Source organism: Callorhinus ursinus, unplaced genomic scaffold, assembly GCF_003265705.2.
Source record: "Callorhinus ursinus isolate GAN/ISIS: 27379988/994484 unplaced genomic scaffold, GSC_fseal_2.0 scaffold4, whole genome shotgun sequence".
Lineage (NCBI taxonomy): Eukaryota > Metazoa > Chordata > Mammalia > Carnivora > Otariidae > Callorhinus > Callorhinus ursinus.
Genome location: NW_027397066.1, coordinates 30,030,193 through 30,048,742, shown reverse-complemented (window position 1 = coordinate 30,048,742; position 18,550 = coordinate 30,030,193). Strand labels below are relative to the sequence as shown.

The window sequence follows — 18,550 nt, the reverse complement described above, 5'->3', positions numbered from 1 at the left end:
CAAAAAGGTAAATAGCCATTTTTTCCAGAAAAATCTAAAAACCTAAATTTCCATGCAAAATATATAATCTCAAGTCCAAACCTTAAAAATTTTGAATCAGTTTTGGTGTGTGATTTTTTTTGAGAGAATTGCTCATTTTATTTATTTCTTTAATACAAAAATTGTATTTACTTAGAAGCATTCAGAGTGCCAGCAAAACAGCTGCAACTTTTTTTTTTTTGTAATTATGCAGTGGTATCAACAGAACAATAATTATTTCATAAGTTGCATCAGAGACAACTGAAGATGGAAAAACTGCCATCCCTATATATAACTAATTTGTGCCATGCATAACAAGACTGATTTAAATTTCCACACCAATTTACAACCTCCATACCGTACCAGGCAAGGTTAGTGGCTATTGATAATACCACCAGGGCAGGGTTATCTCAAGACAAAAAAAATGACACTTTAGAGCTTAAAAACAAAACTTGCACATCTTTCCATGTCAATTTTTTTTCTTTAAAAGGAGTGAGTTTTATACAAGGGGGTTAAATGCCTTATAGACAAAAGAAAAACTGCACTAGAACCAACTTATTCATCATCATCATCTTCTTCTTTATCTTCATCTTCCTCCTCATCATCATCCTCTTCATCTTTATTCTCTTCCTCTTCCTTCTTTTTCTTGCTTTATTCAGCCTTGATGACTCCCTTTTTTGCCACATGAGGCTTTCCTTTAGCTCAGTATGAGCAATATCTTTTCCATATTTTTCCTTCAGCTTAGCAGCCTTCTAGCCATAATGCTGCTTGTCATCTGAAGCAATGTTATTCTGCATTTCTCCCAGTTTCTTTGCAATATCACCAGTAGGTAGGCTGGAATATTCTTCTGTGATTTGGGGGGCAATACTGAGAACAAAACAAGAAAAAGGCTGAAGGAGGCTTCTTGTGTGCACTGGGATCCTTAAACTTCTTTTTTGTTTTCCCTGTAGGGGGGATTTAAGTTTTCATTTCTCTTTCATAACCAGTCTTGTCTACCTTTGTCTTGTCTTCAAATTTTCTTTTCTCTTTAGCAAACATGGTCTTCCACTTCTCTGAGCACTTCTTAGAAAACTGAGAAGTTGACTGAAGCATCAGGGAGCTTCTTCTTGGCTCCTCTCAGCAAGTTTGCACAAAGAATGCATATGATGACATTTTGCCTCTCAGCTTCTTAGGATCTCCTTTGTCCATGTTTAATTATTTTCCTCTGTGAGGCACAAAGTCACCCAGTGCCCATCTGGCTCTCACTTGCCCTGTCATTGTCTCTGTGGAGCTCAAGGTACTGCAATGACTGTGAGAGTGGGAACCAGATGCAGCCTCCTCACTCTCTCCACTCTTGAGAATTTCTCATTGTAAATTTTAATTAAATTACCTTCATAATGAATAAAAACAAAAAGCTATGATCCTGTTCCTTGTTTTTTTCTTATATTTCACCAATGTCACTCTGGTTTTCCAGAAGGCAAGTGTTTTTATTATTTTTTAAGTAGAATATAATTCTAACTTGGACATTTTAGAATCATTTATTCCAAATTGAACTAATTAATAGCTCATGAGGAAAAAGTACTGCCATATAATTGTATGTTGTACCCTGAACTATACACAACAATCATTGAATCAGTTAAATAACACAATCTATATGAATTGTTTCCTTTAGTTCTCAATAAAAGCAAAGTCACAGAGCTAGCTTAAACACAGTCCCCAATACAGAATTTATTCAAATCATACTGTGGGAATCTAATTGAAGCCAAGGAAAAAATTAAATCTTTTTGCTCTTGTTGTGGGAGCTCCTGACGTCAACATCAGGACTTTTTGAACTTCCAGCTAGAACTCTGCTGGCATGTGTCAGCTCTCAACTCTCAGCCTCTCATTCTCAGATGAAGTTCTTAATCATGTGCACATGTATGTGAACGTATGAGAGAGAGAGAGAGAGAGAGAGAGAAATGGAGATTTGAATGGTCCAAAGTATTCGAATGTCCACATCTCATCTGGTCAACTCTTTTCTTGAAGGAGGACTGCAGAAGGAGAACACAGTGACTGGGTAGTAATAACTAGCGTTTGTTGACAACTGTGTACTAGGCACTGTTCTAAGCACTTTCTACATGTTATCTTGTATAAGCCTCTCAATGATCTAGAATCTCTTTACTATTATACTATTTTACATATAAAGAAACTTAAACAGGAGCACCTGGGTGGCTCAACTGGTTAAGCATCCAATTCTTGATTTCGGCTCCCGTCATGACCTCAGGGTTGTGGGATTGAGCCCTGCATGGAGCTCAATCCTGGGCAAGGAGGCAGCTTGGGATTCTTCTCTGCTTCTCTCTCTGTCCCTCCCTGTCTCTGCTTGCACACTCTTTCTCTCTAAAAAACAAAAAAACACAAAAAACAAAACTGAAACACAGATGCAGTAGGAAAAAATGTCCAAAATTACACAGTTTTTAAGTGATGGAGCTTTTATTATAATAAAGACTGTCTGTTTCCAGGGACTATTAACCACTATATTCTGCTGAATATAATTTGGGGACACAGTGAGCTAAGCATATTCCATAATAAGTGTCTATTAAAATGTCTTTTGTGCTCAGGAAGCTGAAAAAATAATCAAAACTTCAGATTCATGTAACACTTCATTTTAATCTGTGATGATCTTAATGATTTCCAATAATTGTGCATATCAGATCATGTGGGGTTAATATCTTCATTTTACAAAAGAAGCAACTGAGAATCAGAATGTTTGATCAAAAATGGCCACAAGATTAAAACCTAATAGAATTTAGAATATGACACTCATGACCCCCTAAGACAGATCTTTCTGCAGTTTATTCCACTAGTAGGCCAACATGACCTATCCCCCTGCTAGAAAACACTCCTGCACTTGACCTGAGCTTTTCTCTCCAAATGGCACTGTATTTTTTTTTCTTTTGACAAGTACTTCTATAGTTTATTTACAACATTAGAAAAGAAATCTCAAATGTATAAAAGAATAAGCACTTGAAAATTAAAAATGAAAGTTTTTCTGAGATTGCTTGATATGAATTCATGTACATTCAATCAGAAAGCTTCAGTCTGAAAAACACATAAAAATTCATTTTTAGATAAAAGTAAGAAGAAATAAAAACCTTATAATGTTGCCCTCGGTCTGATAAACTCATTAATCCTAGCTGAAATGTTAGTTTTCTGTCAAAGAGACCAGACCACATTCCCCAGGACAGTCTGTAAATAGTGAAAGTGCAGCCCAAACCTTACTGTGGGCATTGGAAAGATGGCTTAAATCTAACTGAAGCTGAATGACTGTAAGGTGAGGGAGAAAGTATAAGGTGAGAGACGTAGGAAAGACGTTCATTGCACTACACAGTGTTTGTCTCAGATTAAAACTCAGAGATGAGTTACTGTGGTCTTCTAACTGAGCCCTAAAGAGGAATGTCCATAGGAAGAACGTGCAAAACTTCTTTCACTAACAACAGTCCAGTTGTGGGTCACAGGCAGCACTACTTTTTAAAATCTGTCCTTTGTCTCAAAGACATACAAGTTGACAAGGGGATGTTCTCTCCATTTATACTGGACACAGCTTATCTTTGAAGAACCTTATGCTGTAAGAGAATATACACCTGATGGGTTAAAGAAGCTATATATCAGTAACAGCTGGGGTCATCATTGTAGTGGTAAAGACAATAGCAGGAGACCATTCCCAGGAAAACACAAAGTGAGAAGACGGATGTAGATACTCAACCCTGCCATGTGGCCCTCCTAGTATTGCTTTGGGTCTAAAGTCCTGGCTTAATATATGAGATCACAACCCTCTTAACTATCAATTTTGTATATGGGCATTTTCACTTTACATATTTTCATCTTGTTTTCTCTTAAACCCCTCTAGAAGTTTTATAATTAATATCAAGTAATATATCTTACTCATTCATAAGAAATGTCATGGTACCTAACTAATGAAGATTAACATTTAGGAATTTTATAGCTATAAGAGCCTGGTATGTGGCATATATCATTGGAGATGTTTATGGCAAAAACAGCCCAACTATGGTCTCTAAGTTATATTTGAAGGAGCAGTTCTCCAGCCAATCCCCATTCTTAACTTTTCATGCACCATATGGTCCTAAAATTATGTGATTAAATATAGGAAAATGAAACATTGCTTCTGAAGTGGAAATGTTGACAGTTATCTTTCTTATTGCAATCTTTGAAATTTTAGATTAACTATACAGTTAATAATGTCTTTGTGTAGAAGAAAGGATTCTTGGAGAAATCTCTTGTGAAGGTTACATGTATTATTTTTTAATGCTTGTCAGCTCTTCAGAGCTCTCCTGGCAACCACTGTAATATAAAATATGGATTTCACAAACAAAAGCAGAAGCTCAAACTCATTATTTTTTTCTTTTTGTATTAGTTCTGCCAAGTCCTTGATGCCTGAAATAGGAAAGAAAAAAAAAAAAAAACCTTTGTTTTTTTTTTTCTTGTAAAAGCTATCAGATCAGTCCATCCACTTGAAGACCATTATTACTCCATGAAAAGTTTCTTCATACGATGAACGGTGAAACTAATGTCAGCTCATAATTTTAAATCATTGTAAATAGGTTGGTGGTGCTGAAGAATGGAAGAGTAAAAGGTTAGAAAATGTTAGATGCTTTATGATTTTGTTCCTTAACTTGCTGCTAAAAAAGAATTGAATACATCACTCGCTTTATTTCTAATTTTTTTGTTCTGTTAAGGTTCCAACCAACCATCCATCCATCCATTCTTACTTTCTACAAACATTATCTTCTACATGCTACCCCCACCTGGATGCTATAAAAGTAGAGAAAATAAGCACTTAACTAGAAGGAGCTCAAAATCTGGTGGGGGGGCAGAGAGATAGGCATAAGTAATAGAAGTATAATGTGATCATTTCTAAGATGTCAAAGTACTACCCCAAACTGGAAGAGCCATAAAGTAGACCTTGCGGTGGAGGCAGATTTTACTATATAGTAACAAAGAAGCCACAGAAGTTTATCTTCATCCAAAGACACTTAAGCATTTAAAATTGTATAGACATTCAAAGTAAATATTAAGGGAGTGTTAAAAATGCAGCTTAAAACAAACCGAAAACAAAGCCTTAAGAAAGATTTCCTCAGGTCTTTCAATAATGCCATGTTTGAGGTTATCATGAAATAAATCTCCCCAAACCCACATTATGATTATTTAATTAGATAGAATGGTCATTAACATTCATAATTTTATTTCATTATTTTTTATTAGTTTCAGAGGTAGAATTTAGTGGTTCCTCAGTTGCATATAACACCCAGTGCTCATTATATCAAGTGCCCTCCTTAATGCCCATCATTCCCCCACCCACCTCCCCTCCAGCAATCCTCAGTTTGTTACCTATAGTTAAGAGTCTCTTATGGTTTGTCTTCCTCTCAATTTTCATCTTATATTATTTTTCCTTCCCTTCCCTTATGTTCATCTGTTTTGTACCTTAAACTCCACATATGAGTGAAATTATACAGTATTTGTCTTTCTCTGACTGACTTATTTCACTTAGCATAATACCCTCTAATTCCATCTACATCATTGCAAATGGCAAGATTTCATTCTTGTTGATGGCTGAGTAATATTCCTGTGTGTGTGTGTGTGTGTGTGTGTGTGTGTGTGTGTGTGTGTACATCTTTATCCATTCATCTGTCAGTGCAACATTCATAATTTTAAGGAAGTACTTCACTGGCATTCATTTAATAAACATTTAATGAGTGCCAAAAATATCATTTTGGAAATTAACGTGACAGGAGCTTCATGAATTTTTTCAGAGAGAAAAAATCCTTCCTAGGTAATTAAATTTGGAACACAGAAAACTCATGTAACTTTTGTCATAAAGATGACAGTGCCTAAAGATCGAATTGAATTCTTTTGTATTTTTTGTTTAATAAACCTACATATTTTACCCCAAAGCTTATTGCTATGAAAGTAGGATATTTAAGCATTTAGGTCTTTATAGACTCTTGAACTAACTGGGCTTTAGCTTGGCCAATTTGCCTCTTATTTTTTCAAGTTAATATTATTCACCATAACGTATTCTGTAGTATAAAGATATAAATCTACTTGAGGATAGCAAAAGTGACTATCATTGTTTAGCACATTTTTTTGCATAATGCAAAGTAAACATGGTGATCGTAAACATATAAGCCTGAATCAAGAGACTATGGGTAAGACTGATATATTTCCCACTGTGTCTATGTTGTACTATTTTTTAATTGTCTTTAGGGGTGACGGGGCCAGAGACTATCCCTATGAGCTAGGTTGCTATGATTTTTCCCTAGGAGATTTGATGGTTCCTACTGTTACTCATCCTGAACAAATAAGACACTGGGTTGACTGAAGTTTTTTTGGTTGTTGTTGTTGTTGTGGGCTTTTGTTTCTGTTTTTTGTTTTTAAGGCTGGGGGGAAAAGCTTACTCTCTGGGTCTGGGTAGAAACAGGAGATGGAGAACAGAAAGGAAATCTTCCAGATCTTATGTGATTCTAAATGTCAAGGGAAGTATGGTGTGATCTTCACCAAACTACAGAGTTGATATCAGCCAAAGAGATGCCAGAATATGTCTGGCCTTGGCAGTAGTTTTGAGGTAGTTTATTATAATCCCCTTTTATTATTTATTCACCTTCAGCCTTGTACAAATCAACTTTGGTTTCAATTTGGCTATGGAAAATTGGAGATGGGAAAGTTCCTCTGTGCTGAGTTTCTGTCTTAGACATTAGCTGGAGGCAGCATGGCAGTCATGGCTGAAGAGAGTGGGCAGGCCATCTCATCAGACATATCAGAAGCTGAGGTTAGGTCACTGTGGCAAGATGTGGAGAATGCAATGAAATGATGTAAGAGAACTTCGTCTTGAACACAACTGAGACCCTAGAAATACTTGTTAAAATGGCCAGGAGATATCTTGGATTTGAATTATGTTGAATTTAGTCCATTTGGCTCAGCCATTATAATTCTGCAGTAAAAATGAAGTATTGTGATATTTTGTAATCCCAGGTTAGAGAGCCCTAGGGTATATGGTTCCTCAGACAATTTCTGTGTTGTTTCTTTTAACTTGCTAAGTTTTTGCACCACACAACTATAGAGGTGCCATGTATATCATAGCTTATTCAAATGATGCCCTCTGAATTTATGCAGAATACTCTCTGCATAGATTTATTCAGTGACCCTGTCAAGTAGCAGTTTTTGGTTTCCAGCTTTATATGCATCAATTCTTTATATGCAGAAGTTAATTTAATGCACCATATATCTTATTTTTAATGTTCTTGGGAACCATCTGAATTCTGTTGCTTAGATTTCTTTTTCTACTATTGACAATCTGTCTTCACAACCATATAGAGCTGTTACAAACACAAATCACTTTTTAAAAAAAGCATCATTGGCATACACAATTCAAATTAGGTCTAAGATTTGCCAGTGTTTCGATTTCATAGGAAATTTTATTTTTATGTCTATTTTCCATTTTCCATCTTTTTGTTATTTTTTGATGGCACTGAAATGCCTAAAGAAGTAGGTAAATATATTTTTCTGACTTTGCTTATTGATTAAAAAGAAAATAGTAAAGTTGTGTACACTTCACAGTTCTACGGAAGGGCTCACAAACATTTTACCAGGTCTGAAAATTTGTCACTAGGTATATGGGTCTTGGAGAAACAGCCTTCATTCAAATTTGAAATGTGCTATTATATTTAAAATTAAACATTTTTCCTTATTAACTATCAGTGAACATAGTTGGCTTTATGATTCACATTTTCTTTGGAAGTGTAGTTTCATAATTGCATGGGAGAAGGAAGTTTGTTTTCCATGGCCTTTATATCAAATTGCTTTGGTTTTAAACGGATGGCGATTTTGTATCTATGTGTGACTCTTATGCCCATCTTTTTAGGTTAATGAAATAGTCCATCTTCTGAGTGTGAGAGAGGAAGCTGGTGATTAAGAATTCAATTTTGGATTTTCTTTTGCCAAAGATTTCTTTCATTTAAACTTGGGGAATTTTTTGTTTAACTCTCCCCCTGCCTCCTTATCCTCTAGTCCAACCCTTTGTGTTTCCCTGGATTTTCTTAGTGTTTAAGCCAATAATTATGCATGTTCATGATATAAACATTCTACTCAAGAGTTAGGCATCCAAATGAAAGCTGGATGTTGTTTACATCTCTTGCTTTGTCAGGGTAGCTTCCAGATGATTGCTCTCTTGACTTTCTCTTCCTCTAGCATTTGCTTTTTTTCTCTAATTTACAATTGTTTTGACCTTTTGTAAGTCTAATTCACTTTGCTTTAAAAAAATAAATACTTGTGCCTTGGGCTTTGAATTGCTTTTAATTGTACCTTTTGATTTTTGCCACTAAATGTTTTTTAATACTCTCCAACTCTAAGTGCCTTTTTAAAGCGTATAATAACCTAATCAAATTTGATTAACCATCAAAATTCTAATACTATTTGGGCCTCCATTTGATTCTGCTTTTGCTACTCTCCAGCTCTAAAGCACTTTCTAGACACCTCAGAATTTAGAGTCCACTCATTTTCAACCATTTTATATTCTTTCTCTTCATTTTATTGTTCTGAAAAAAAATTTACTATGGTAAGAACACAACATGAAATCAACCCTCTTAAATTTTTAAGTGTACTAAACATTGTGGACTATAGGTACAATGTTGCACAGAAAATCTCTAGAGTTTAGTCATCTTGTTTGACTGAAACTCTATGCCCACTGATTATTAATGTCCCTTCTCCTAGCCCCTAGCAACCAACAGTCCACTCTGATTCTATGAATTTGACTTATATGAATTTCATATAATTTTTATTTATATGAATTTTATTTCCTACTTACATGAATTTTAGATACTTCATATAAGTGGAATCGTGCAGTATCTGTCTTTTTGTGCCTGCCTTATTTCATTTAACATAATGTCTTCACAGTTCATTCATGTTGTTGCGTATTGCAAATTTCCTTCTCTTTTAAGGCTGAATAGTATTCTATTGTGTGTTCATACCACATTTTTTTTGTATCCATTCATCTGTTGATAGACATTTAGGTTGTTTCCACATCTTGGCTATTGGTCACAGTGCTGCAGTGAATACAGGAGTGTTAGTATCTTGATTTCAATTCTTTTGCATAAATACCCCCAAGTGAGCTTGCTGGATCATATTGTAGTTTTGCTTTTAAGTTTTTATGAACCTCCATTTAGTGGCTGCACTATTTTTCATTCCCACCAACAATACCAAACAAAAAGTAAAAAAACAAAATACTCTGGAATAAACAACTAAGGAGGTGAAAGACTTGTATATTGAAAACTATAAAATATTAATGAAAGAAATTAAAGATGCAGAAAAATGGGAAGACATTCATATTTATGGATTGGAAGACAATGTTATTAAAATATCCATACTACCCAGAGTGATCTACAGATTCGGTACAATCCCTATCAAAATACCAATGGCATTTTTCACAGAAATAGAAAAAAACAATTCAACCAGTTTATATTCTCACACAATCTATATACATCTGGAAACTAATGATATAACTTTATAAGTGACAAAACTATATAATGAAAATAAAAATGCCTTGCCACTTATTTTGGTAAATTATTTGCTCTAAGAAGCTATAAATAGCATTGTTAAAATGAGCTATGGCATATTCTTTTCCTGGGAATTTTTGGGGCTTTCTTTTGCATGCAATTGAAAAACAGTTGTATTCCTCACAATCCTACATTCCAGATTGCTCTGACTGTCATTATTATAAGGAGAGTAAAACTTCTTAATAATGCATTTCCCAATAGCATGAATCAGGATATAACATGATGGGCAATTGGCAATTTGGTTATCTGCTTTCTTTAAAATTGAAATAACAGAATCTCTTGTTTTATGTGAATAAAATGTTTTTGGACACCATTTCCAGTGTTAAAGTCATATTTTTAATTATAACACAACTTGTGCATATGCAATTAAATGAATCATTCTATTTATTTTTTAATTTAAAAATGTATATAATAAACATGTAACATGAATTGTAAATGAGATAGAAAATGAAAGATATATAGCAGATCAACCTTCCAATCCACAAAATAAATACCTTAAAAAATTCACCCTTTGCTCTAGTCATTAACTATATTTAAACACACAATATTTCTAAAATATCAAATGATTTTTTTTTCTTTTTCTCTAATGACAGCTCGACAACCATCACCTCCTCACATGCTTCCCCCAATCCCATCAAAGACATTTATTACTTCAGGGAAATGTTGGCTCCTGCCTAAACCAAAGTCATCATTTGCTTAGTTTGGAGTATGAGGCTAACCTCTGAGTCTCTAGGGAAACAGTGCTTTTAAAGTCATACTTTATTACATACTTTATTAAGAAAGAAGTCTTCTAAATTTCTTTTTTTTTAAGATTTTATTTATTTTGGGGCACCTTGGTGGCTCAGTCATTAAGCATCTGCCTTCTGCTCAGGTCATGATCCCAGGGTCCTGGGATCGAGCTCTGCATCGGGCTCCCTGCTATGCGGGAAGCCTGCTTCTCCCTCTCCCACTCCCCCCCCCACCCTGCTGTGTTCCCTCTCTCACTGTCTCTCTCTGCCAAATCACTCACCCCCTGCTTGTGTTCCGAGAGGGAACACAAGCGGGGGGCGGGGAGTGGGAGAGGGAGAAGCAGACTCCCACTGAGCAGGGAGCCTGATGCAGGGCCCGATCCCAGGGATCACTCTGGGATCATGACCCGAGCTGAAGGCAGGTGCTTAACCACTGAGCCACCCAGGCATCCCAAAGTCTTCTAAATTTCAGGTTTCCCTTTACTATATTAGGTCAAATCTAGTTGCATTAACTCACAGAATCTTATAATAAATAGAGTTATAGACAAGGACAGTCTTAATTTTTGCCTTTTGTTCAGTTGTCACATCCAGTTTAGCACTTGTACTTCTCTCTTCTATTTTTGAAAATGTCCCAGTTTTCAGCCTAGCTTATATATTCACCTTAACTACAGGGGTGGATAAGAAGAATAATGTAAAATAAGTCCCTATGGGACATAACTGGAAAATTGAAATGTCCTCTACCCTTGAAGAGGAAGAAATAAGGCAGAGGAATAAGAGATGAGATGTGAGTGTCCCTAGTCACTACATTTCCTGCCAGTAAATTTAATGGGAGAGTATGGTAGATATACCCAAGTAGGTTTAATGGGGAAACTAATGCATGTGTGTCTTGGGGTGGGAAATGAGTGCTATTTTGCTTCTTACTTCTTTCCTATATCCCATATCTTTCTTATATCCTATATTTGGAAAGTTTAGTCAGCCTGATGCCACATTCCACCTAGTGCCCTCTATTAGATTCAGAGTGGCTGAGAGAGTATCCCAGATTCCCTACTACTTATATATGGTGCAATGGGGGATTCCAAAGTTCTCATAAACCTAGTGATACACTTAGAAATGATGAAATAAACTATTGAGCCAGAATAGGTCCAGGGTCAGAACAAGGATGTCTTAGAGTCTAAATGAGGGATGACAGGCTTCAGCAGTTGTGATCAGTCACTAGTTCACACAAGAGAATTAATTAAGATTCTTCCCTGACATTATGAAAATACAAATCTTTTTCTGGCATCCAACAACGTCTTGAGAAGGACAAAAGAAGAGACTTCTTAAAAGAAGAGATCTGAAATTCATAGGGAGTTTGGTCTTTGACTAGGTAGACATCCTAGTGTTTGAGCTAAGCTTTTTCCTGCACTCTATGTCTTTATCCTACATCTACACATAAGCACATACACACATACCCATACAAATACACATCATTTCTAACACAGATATATTTGGTTTTGAAATATAAACATGAGATGTTCCTGGTGTAAAAGATTTTAGAAAATACCTAGTATAATTTGCATTCTTTACTATGTATGCATGGATCAGTGAAGATGATCTGAAGTTAAGTGAATTGCTGAAGGTCACATGATTGGTAAACATACAGATGCACAACAAAACTAGCATTTTATCCAGGACCATTTAATAACCAGTGTTCTTTCCCGACACAAAAGAGTTTATTAATAACCTCTTTTTCATCATTGCAAATATAGAACTCATTGTTTGTCTTATTTACCTAAAAATATATTTACTCCCGTTATTAGTCAGTGTCACTATGAATAATTTAGATGGGAAGGTGAATAAGATGTACTCCTTGCAATTAAGAGTTTATAATTTAATGTGAGAATTAGAAATGTAAACCAAAAATATTACACATTATTGTCACAAAAGAAAGGGAGAAGTGGATACATAAATGATTCAAAGTCCAAAATTATTTATCAACTTATTACAGATTGTAGTATAACTGGGATGTCCTAAACTTTGCTAATTGTTGAGTTCAGCTCTATAGAGTCTAAATTTCTATTTGACTAAACATTGCTCTTCCCAAATATACCTGAGAATCCTCAGTGATGCTATGATAAATAAACCAAATAAAGATCTTTTAATTTCTCCTAGTGGGGGATACCGGGTAAAACCATTTTTTCCTCTTGGAATTGCTGGGTCAGAAAGGTAGCATTGAGAAGTCATGTATAATTAGAGCTGCTTCTTGCTAGAGCTGACTCTTGCTAACTGAAATCCCTTCCTCCAGGACAGGTGCACATGTCTACCCTCTGTTATATTTTCTGCTTTGCTATACAGTGTCAAAGCACTGCCTAGGCTGCTGCAATCTCACTCAGATGTCTGATCTGTACACCATTGTTTCTTGTCTAGTGCTCTGCCATCTCTCCACGAAAGAGGCCTTCCTGTTTTGTGTCTAGGTTTTTACAAGCAAGGTCTTTTATTTACATTAGAATTTGTATATTTATTCATTCATTCAAGCAATACATCTGAGGCAACTATTATATGCTAGGCACCCTCCATCTTAGCAAGAATGTGTAGAAGAAGTTCAAGTCACTGGGTGACTAAGAACTGTCTGACATTTACATGGATACAAGTTACATTACAGATTCACCTATCACCAGAATTATTCTTCATGTATAAGGATTTTTCTTAAAGGCCCTGTATTTATTCCTATATTCTACAACACAGTGTATAAATTAAGACACTTAGAAACAGGACCAGGAAAGTCTTTTTTCTCCAGTCCTTATATAGTGCTGCGGATAAAGTAGATTCAAAATATCTATTGAAAAAGTGATCCATACAGTTGATCAGACATGACTTTACACTGATTATGGGTAAGGTTCAAATTATTTCCAAATAATCTTCTAGGAACCAGAAAATTCAGGGAATATTCTTATAAGTGAAGCATTTCTCTACATCTGAGCCCAAATATAAACCCATGCATATATGGTCAATTAATTTATGACAAAGGAGGTAAGAAGATAGAATGGGGAAAGGGTGGCCTCTTTAATAAATGATGTTGGGAAAACTGGGCAGCTACATGCAAAAGAATAAAACTGGACTACTGTCTTACAACATATGTAAAAATTAACTCAAAATGGATTAAATACTTGAACGTTAGACTTGAAATAATAAAACTCCTAGAAGAAAACATAGGTGGTAAACTCCTTGACATCAGTCTTAGAAATGTTTTTTGTTGTTTTTGTTTTGTTTGGTTTGGTTTTTGGGATCTGATTCCAAAGGCAAGGGCAACAAAAATAAGCAAATTGGACTACATCAAACTCAAAAGCTTCTGCACAATGAAGGAAACCATCAACAAAATGAAAAGGCAACTGACTAAATGGGAAAAGATATTTACAAATAATACATCCAATAAAAAGTTAATATTCAAATATGTAAAGAACTCATCCAACTCAATACCAAAAGAACAAACAATACAAGTAAAAAGTGGCAGAGGATCTGTCATTTTTCTAAAGAAGACATACAGATGGCCAACCAGCACATGAAAAGATGCACAGTATCACTAACCATCAAGGGGGAATGCAAATGAAAACCATAATAATGTGTCGCCTCATGCCTGTCAGAATGGCTATTATCAAAAAGATAAGAAATAATGCATTTTGGCAAGGATGTGGACAAAAGGGAACCCATGTGCACTGTTGGTGGGACTGTAAAATGGAAAAACCACTATGGAAAACAATGTGGAAGTTCCTCAAGAAGTTAAAAATGGAACTACCATATGATCCAGCAACTCAACTTCTGGGTATCCATTTAAAGGAAACAAAAACACTCACTCAAAAAGATATATACACCCTCATGTTTATTGCCACATTGTTTAGAATAGCAAAGATATGAAAACAACCTAAATGCTCATCAATAGATGTATGGATAAAGAGTTCATATGAATATGAATTCTTTTTTTTAAAGATTTTATTTATTTATTTGAGAGAGAGAAAGAGAAAGAGAGAGCACATGAGAGTGGGGAAGGTCAGAGGGAGAAGCAGACTCCCTGCTGAGCAAGGAGCCCGATGCTGGACTCGATCCTGGGATTCCAGGATCATGACCTGAGCTGAAGGCAGTCGCTTAACCAACTGAGCCACCCAGGCGCCCTGAATTCTTTATCCATACATCTATGTATATATATACATATACGCACACATATATATGTATACATTTATATATATTTTATATTTTAATATATTTTATATATTTATATTATATATTTTTATATATTTATATATCCATATAAATACATATTTGTATATTATATATATATATTACTCATCCATTAAAAAAGGAATAAAATCTTGCCATTTGCAACAAAATGGATGGACCCTGAGGGTATTGTGTTAAATAAGTCAGACAGAGAAAAACAAATACCGCATTATTGCACTTTTAAGTAGGATCTAAAAATCAAGATAGACCCACAAACAAAACAAAACAATCCTCCTGTCCCAAACTAATAGATACAGAGAACAGAGTGGTGGTTTCCAGAGGGGACCAGAGTGGGGGGATACAAAATATGTGAAGGGGATCAAGAGGTATAAACTTCCAGTTATAAAATAAGTAAGTGATAGAGATGTAATATACAGCACAGGGAATATAGGCAATAATATTGTATAAACATGTATAGTGACAGATGGCAACTGGATATATTGTGGTGATCAGTCACAATACACAAATGTTAAACCACTGTATTTTATACATGAAACTAATAGAATATTGTATATTAATTATACTTCAATTTTTAAAAGAACCAAAAAAGAATAAGATAAATAATTTCTCCACATCTCTGTTTATAGTTAGAAAATCACTCTTAGAAAAAGTAAAGTACATCCAGGTGGGAAGTGGGGAATGGAATTATTTTATTATGTACCAGGCTATTACAATCTTAATTTATTTTCAGTTAAAATAGACTGTTTTATATGAAATACACACAGAGCTAGAATATTTTTATAGAAGACCACAGTTAGCTTCTCTAATACTTCTGAAATTAGATGTCATTCAGAATTTAGATATTTCAGGTTTGGAAGAGATAATGAGGTCTACACACTATAAATTACATTGCACATGCTGAAGGGTCCAGGGCAGCATGTCAAGATCAAACCCAGGAGTAGTTTTTGGCAGCAAAATGTATGACTATTCACACTGAGTAAAAAATGAAGATAATAAAATGTCTTACGTCAATTCAAATTAGGTTTTGTTGACAAAAGATAAAGGATAGTTCAGGTTTTATTACCAAGTGAATTACAAATCTTTCTTTGTTTTCAGAATTTGGGGATTTTGGAAAGGCAAGTAAGAGATTACGGATCTCTGTTGCTTTATTTACTAATCTCTGAAGATAATTAAAATTACTAGAATGTTATCCTGACCTCCAGATTAATCAGACACAGGTAGTTCTGGCCAGCCTGGGCAATATTTGCAGTAGTTCACACAAACAAACACTTAGATTAGAAAACAGAGGTGGGTAAATTATCACAAGTACTTCTTTTTTTTGCCTAATTCCTAAGACAACATTGTCTCAGTTTAACTCCCTCATTGTAGCTGCTTCTTCACATTTTTCCTGGTTATTGCCTCATCTTTTTGATTGCTGAATATTGAAGAGCTACAATATTTGAATGTTGGTCTTCCTGGAATGCACCTATTCCATTGATAATCAGTCCTATCTGGTTTTAGGGCTTTAAAGTCATACAAATGATTTTAATCTATTCTACATCTAAGACATCTCTGAACTCTAGGCTCATTAATATACCACTGTCTTCTAAATATCTCCACTTAAGACACAAAACAGATGAACATGGTAGGGGATAGTGAACAAACTGAGGGTTGATGGAGGAGAGCTGAGTAGGGTAATGGGTTAAACCGATGATGGATATTAAGGACAGCACTTGTGATGAGCACTGGATGTTGTATGTAAGTGATGAATCACTAATTGTACACCTGAAACTAATATTACACTATATATTAACTAACTGGAATTTAAACAAAAACTTGAAACTACAAAAAGGGGGGGCACAAAAAATAAAATAACCTTCCTGTTAAATGAATAAATATCTCCACTTAAATGACTAATGTGGATTTTCAAACAAAACATGTCCAAAACTGAACTTCCTATTTTATCCTATAAATCCCATTCCTTATTGCAGTCTTCCAAAAAGTTTTCATGGCTGTGCTGGATACAATAGCTGCTCGGTTGTTTTAGCTACCATATTATTCATGCATCTGTAATAGTCTTTGTCACCTTAAACCATAATTTATTTGCATCTTTCCCCCACTAGGCTCTGCTCTTCTTCTTAATTTTGTTTGACATTAGTTGAGATAGATTGTTTGATTATCAAAACATAATTGTTTTAAATATTATTTTTATTAAATCTTAACTCCTGAGTACATTTTTTAAAGTATAATTAACATAGTGTTTTATTAGTTTCAGGTGTACAATATATTGATTCAACAATTCCATACATTACTCAATGCTCATCACTATGAGAGCACTCTTAATTCCTTTTCAAGCCATAATTATTAAGAGTGGCATGCTATAACATCATTACTGCCAAGATTATAGGATTTGTAGTCATTTAAAATAATCATCTTAATTTATATTATATTATAATATATATTATTATTATATCTATTATACTTGTCATCATTAAAACAATATTTTTACTTGAGTTTCACTAACACTAGCTTTTATTATACCTGGTAATGAGATTTTGAGAAAGAAACTAATAATTTTCTTAAACATCTTTGGGGACTTCTCATTATTTACCAAAATAACATAAGAAATGTAAAAACCAAATTGGCTTAAGATGGTTTGTAATACCTTTTATATTTTATATATCAAATAAAAGAATGTGAAATTGGCTTATTATCTGCAGTCCATTCTCAATCTATCATCACATTTTTTTGGTGGGCGGGAAGGAGGAGGAATATTTTCACAGGCTTACTTAAAAAGTTTCTAATTTATGAAAAGAAAGTTTTCTAAACTATCTTAAAGTTTTAAATGTCAAAAACATTTTAAACATTAATAATTATGCATGAAAAATATCTATGGCATGTAACCGGTGACTGAGTAAACTCTTTTTAAATTTTTCATTTTGAGATGATTGTAGATTCACATGCAGTTGTAAGAAATAATACAGAGATATTTTGTACACTATGCCTACTTTTCCCCATTAGTAATGTCTTCCAAAACTATAGTACATTATCACAACCAAGATATTGACATTGAAATTGATGCAGTCAAAATAGAGAACAATTCCATAGCCATGTTCCTGTTGCCTTTTTATAGCCACAACTACTTCCCTCCTATACCTCTTCTCTGTCCTTAACCAACTGGAAATCACTCATCGGTATTCCATGATAAATTTGTCATTTTAAGAACTTTATGTGAATGGAATCAGACAGTATATAGTCTTCTGGGACTGGTATTTTCACTCAGAATTATTCTCCAGAGATTCATCCATGTTGTTGTGTATCAATAGTGGTTTGTTTTTTGTTTTTTTGTTTTGTAAATAGTATTCTATATGGATATACAGCAGTTTGTTAAAACTTTCACCTGCTGAAGGACATCTGAGTTGCTTCCAGTTTTGGCTATTATAAATAAAGCTGCTATGAATATTTGTGTACAGATTTTTGTGTAAACTTAAGTTCATTTCTTTGGGATAAATGCCCATGAGTATAATTGTTAAGTCATGTGGTATTTGTGTGTTTAGTTTATTGAGAAATTGCCAAACTTTTTCCAGAGTACCTGTATTATTTACATTCCCACCAGGGCTCTACTGAACCTTATGGGTAAGACCCCCACCAGACACCATCCTGGGGATGGAACCTCACATCTGACAGAAATGTGGGAGCAGAATCACAGCCCCAGTGGGTCCAGAAGGCAGAGCATCTATACAAAGAGACTAGACTATTCTTAAGGCTTAAGATCTCAAGGAGTTTTCCTTGTTAGGTTTTGGATTTGCTTGCTACCTGCCAACTCTAACTTCTTTCCTATTAGTCCCTTTTGGAATGGGAAAGTCAATTCTATGTCTGTTTATGCCATTATATTTTAGGAAGACATAACTTTTCTAGTTTCATGGGTTCACAGCTGGAAAGGAATTTGTTTCAGGATAAATTATACTTTAAGTCTCACCTATACCTGATTTAGTTGATATTTAGAGAAGAATTTGGACTTTAGATCTT

At 34.6% G+C, this 18,550-nt stretch overlaps 1 pseudogene; it reads right to left on the bottom strand.

Annotated features, from left to right (window-relative positions):
• Positions 1-573: 573 nt before the first annotated feature.
• LOC141372446 (high mobility group protein B1 pseudogene) lies at positions 574-1,206 on the bottom strand (annotated as a pseudogene).
• Positions 1,207-18,550: the final 17,344 nt, after the last annotated feature.